General features: G+C 46.0%; 1 long non-coding RNA gene across 2 annotated transcripts; it reads left to right on the forward strand.

Annotated features, from left to right (window-relative positions):
• The first annotated feature begins 850 nt into the window (after positions 1 to 850).
• LOC120976688 (uncharacterized) lies at positions 851 to 2286 on the forward strand. Of its 2 annotated transcripts, none has more exons than XR_006672151.2 (2): positions 851 to 1666; positions 1768 to 2286. It is a non-coding gene; the product is annotated as an uncharacterized lncRNA (long non-coding RNA). The 2 variants fall into 2 exon arrangements; XR_005772860.2 differs by having other exon boundaries at positions 1789 to 2286.
• Positions 2287 to 4837: the final 2551 nt, after the last annotated feature.

The raw sequence follows: 4837 nt of genomic DNA on the forward strand, positions 1-4837 counted from the left end.
AGATTCGTCAACACAGCTTGTTGCCAGATAATCTTCAGTGTGTGAAAGGCATCAAGCTTCCATGCGATGGATGGCTTTTGCAAACCCGACATGCGGCGATGTGGTTCATGCCAACAACAAATATGCACAACTTGATTCGTACTGATATCTAGACTGAGCCATGCATCCTGCTGCTCTAGCATGACCCTCTTTTGTTAGATATTACGTACTGTTGTTAGTTTGAAGCACTCCTTTGGTTTGAAGGATAGATACCGTTCTGGGATCAAGTGCATCCTAACTCACCTGCGTAGGATGTACTGATAATGATGATGGAGATGCTGTGCAGAAGCCATATATATACTACTTTATCGTTATGATGCTGTGCAGAAGCCATATATACTATATATGTCTCATAGGGAAAATCCATCCTACCACCTAGGGGTAGTTACCCCATATGTCTCATATACTACCATATGATATTATATATACTACTTTATCGTTATAAATATGTTCATATATTATATATAACATATTCCAAAGTGACTTACATGAAAAATTTGCGAGCCGACCCATGGTTTTTATTGTATTTGTGAAATACGTATATATTTGTACGTAAAAAAGAGCATACATAAAATACGATGCATACTACCTAAAAAGTAGTATATATACTACCTAAACATTCTTATATACTACATACTACATACACATACTCTCTGATTTGATAGATACTACATACAACGTACAAAATTGAAATGGTGGTAACTACCACTGGTGGTAGATAAAATTTGTCTTATTATGATAACACCCCCTTAAGACTTATTCTGCACATCAGTTTCTTATTCTGATAACACCCCCACGTCATCGGCCCACCCCACCCACTCTTCCTCTCCTCCCACTCCCTCACTTCTCTCCACTTTCCCCCTCCCCCGCGCAGAACCACCTCCATCCTCCCCCGTCGCCCGCTTCCTCCTACCCAGCCGCGTGCCACCGCGCCTACCACCTTCCTCCCCCACCTACCTCCCACGGCTGGCGCGCTGCCCAACCACCCCGCCCCACCCTGCCGGTGGCCTTCCTCCCATCGCCGGTGAGCCACCCCTCCGACTGCTTCCCAGCATGAACCGGCGCCGGATCCAGGCCTCGACGGGCCCCCGCGACGTCCCGGCGCCGGATCCAGGCCAGGGCAGGCCCCCATGACGCCCCGCTGCCGGAGCCAGGCCGCGACGGCCCCCCGCGCCGCCGCCCAACCTGCTCTGCCCGCGCCACCGCCCAACCTGCTTCCCTCATGCCGCCGCCTAACCTCCTCCCCCCGAGCCGCCGCCCCACCTCCGCGACTCACCCTTCCCTCCCCGGCCTCCTTCTACCTCCGCCGTCGCACCGGCCGGCCTAGCCCCGCCGTCATCCTCGAGAAGTGCGCCGCGAGCCCTGGAGCAGTGCACCGCGAGCCTCTCTAGCAGCTCATCCATGGGCGCCGGCAATTTTTTTGGCTTCTGCAGTTCGGTGCCCCCCGCGTGCAGTCCGGTGGTGCTATGCATGTAGTGCTCAGGTGAGCCGCACTGCAGCTCGGTTTGGTGGGCGCCACTGTCCTCCGACGGGCATGTGTGCAGTGCAGTCCGGCGGCGAGGGTAGCCATCTCCTCTCACGCTTCCAGCAGCATCAGGAGGAGGATGGTGGAGAAATATTCTCCCAGGTCCAATTTGTCTGATGTTCGTGCATTTGTGTGCAATTTCGGTGATGACATTCACGGCCAGGTCCAATTTTTCATTGTTGTTATCCACTGACGGCGAGCAGTGCAGCTTGCTATCGTTGCAGGTCAGTTGGGCGTTGGTGCAGTACGCAAGCACTTGAGAGGACGATTGGCACGCACTTCAGTTTCAGCCGTGCGACGCTGCAGTATGGATGCACGCGGCAGGAGGTTCGTTGCTGCAGTTTGCTTGGTGTTGGCAGGAGGTTCTTCAGCTGGCCCATGTAGTTTACCTGGTGCAGTTCGGCCGGTTGATGGTTGCGGTTAAAAGGAAAATTGGGTGGGGTCCACTTTCTTTGGGATGAAAAAATAAGTGCAAATGTGGTTCACTAATTATTTTCTCAGGGTTCAGTTAACTATATTTTGTGTGATGAGAGCCGCTCCGACGTTTGATGTAGTTAACTGAACCCTGAGAAAAGTTATATGGACTCGTTTGAAAATTGTTTACCAAAGAAGTTCATTTAGAATTGTGTTGCGGCTCATTTCTCTCGACCATGCGGTTTGCTTCTTCGCACGTGTATAGCTCGCCAATGTGGAAATCCAAAACTCCAAACAGAAAAAAGAAAGAAGGAAATGAAGTGCAAAGATATGTTAAATGAAAAATGGTAGAGAAACGACAAAAAAAGTAATGCCATTCACTTGACCATTTGATGCAGTGCAAAAATGTGTTAAATGAAAAATGGTACAGAAACGACAAAAAAAAGTAATGCCGTTCACTTGACCATTTGATGCAGTGCGGTTTTCTAACTGAAGCAGTGCGGTCGAGTGTCTGATGTTGTTCATCTTGCAAGTGATCATTTGATGCAGTGCGGTTTTCTAACGGAAGCAGTGTTGTCGGGTGTCTAGTGTTGTTCATCTTGTAAATGCAAAGAAAAAATGTTACTGAAATGACAAATAAAGTAATGCGGTTTACTTCTTCATGCTTTTGGGGTTCACTTACGCCCGGTGTGAAGTCCCGTCCACTTCCTCGCATGAGAAAATTTACATGTAAAAAAAGAAATCAAGAAGTTTGCTTGCCCATCTGATGGGGTGCGGCTTCCTGTCTGAAGCAGTGCGTTCTTCTGTCTGATGCAGTACACAAGTCGATTTGGGTGTCGCGAAAAACAGAGTTTCCGCATTTTGGTAAAATTGAATCTGCTCTTAAACCGTAAGGAATTCGAGAGTGTGTTCTATATGAAAAAGCTGCATCTCATCGATATCTTTCCAACAGTGTAGAATTTGGATCATTCCGACCAGCGGTTTGTAAAAATTTCATGAAAAACGGCCGCTGCCACATGTCATCCGCCGCACGATTTTTAAAATTAACTTAAAACTGTAAGGAATCTTAAAAACATTTCAACATGTGAAAGTTGTGCCTCGTTCGTAGCTTTCCAATGGCGTATCACATGCCTCGTTTCGACAAACGGTTCAAAAATTGGAGCGAAAACAGTACGAAAATTGCAAAAAATTCGAAAAACAGAATTTCGCGATTTACTAAATTTAAAACTGCTCTTAAACCATAACGAATTAGAGAAAATAATACATATGGAAAAGATGCGCCTCGACGATATCTTTCCAACGGTGTATCATTTGCTTCATTCCGACGAGCTATTTAGAAAAAAAACGCGAAAAAACGCTCTTTGCCACTTGTCCTGCGCCGCACCATTTTCGAAACTGCTCTTAAACCGTGAGGAATCTGAAAAAGTGTTCAACATGGCGAAGTTGTGCCTAATCCATAGCTTCTCAATGGTATATTACATGCCTTGTTCCGATAAACGGTTAAAAAACTAGAACGAAAATGGTACCAAAAAACAGCGCGTGCAATTTTTTCACACACGAAGTTCACTAGTCTCTGTATTGCAGTACCCCTGCTACTGATAGTGCAGTGCCCTCGCATTGAGCGTGCAGTGCGGAAGTGGTATCAGAATAGTTATTCTGCTAATATTAGCAGAATAGACCGGCTGCATATATATATCAATTAGGCTTCAAGTGTGTACTTGTTGGTGAAAGTGTCGTCCAATGGGAATTATATTTTGTATTACTCATGTAGCCTACAAAGTCTGTCGCACAGCCTTGTAACATCTTACCCCATTTCTAAATTTGTACTAGTCATCTATACCGTATATTGCGCTACTCGTACTACTACCTCCCTCCTGGTTTACTAGTCCCATTCGTAATTTGTGTCAAATTTTGACCATAAATTTTACTAACTAAATGTTAATGCGTGTCACAAAAAATTATATCGTTTTATTCGTATTTGAACATAGTTTCCAATGGAATAATTTTTGGTGACATGCATTGACATTTTGTTAGTTAAACCTATGGTTAAAATGTGACACTAAATACGACTAGTAAGTAGTACAGTAGCAGCACTAGTATACGTCGGTCAAATTATCCATCATGTCCTCACATTGAATTGACGTGACAACACGCTGCGCGTGAGGTGACACAAGAATCCTGGCGGCGTGTTTGGGTATTGTGGACTTCAGATGTGGAGTACTACCACTTATCTGTCGAAATCTTTCATCATTCACTTAAAACAGTCGATTTGATCATACATTGAGTACCATATAACTGGAATTAACCGATGCAACTCCAAAGAAGGATTGGCCGGTGCTGCCGGCTGGCGTCAAGTTCGATCCCATGGATCAGGAGCTGATCGAGCACCTTGAGGCCAAAGTGAGTGCTGACAGCGCGAGATCTCACCCTCTCATCGATTTGTTCATACCAACCATCGACAGCGAGCACGGCATATGCTACACCCATCCTGAGAAACTTCCAGGTAAGTGATACGTCTCCGTCGTATCTACTTTTCCTAACACTTTTGCCCTTGTTTTGGACTCTAACTTGCATGATTTGAATGGAACTAACCCGGACTGACGCTGTTTTCAGCAGACTTTCCATGGTGTTATTTCAGAAACAAAAGTTTTCGGAATGACCTGAAACTCCACGGAACATCTATTTGCAAAATAAGAAAAATACCGGAAGAAAAATCCACGTCAAGGGGCCCACACTCTGCCCACGAGGGTGGGGGGCGCGCCCCTACCTCGTGGGCCCCCTGACGCTCCACCGACCTCAACTCCAACTCCATATATTCACTTTCGGGAAGAAAAAAATTAGAGAGAAGGATTCATCGCG

Source organism: Aegilops tauschii, chromosome 3 (genome assembly GCF_002575655.3).
Source record: "Aegilops tauschii subsp. strangulata cultivar AL8/78 chromosome 3, Aet v6.0, whole genome shotgun sequence".
NCBI classification, from domain to species: Eukaryota; Viridiplantae; Streptophyta; class Magnoliopsida; order Poales; family Poaceae; genus Aegilops; species Aegilops tauschii.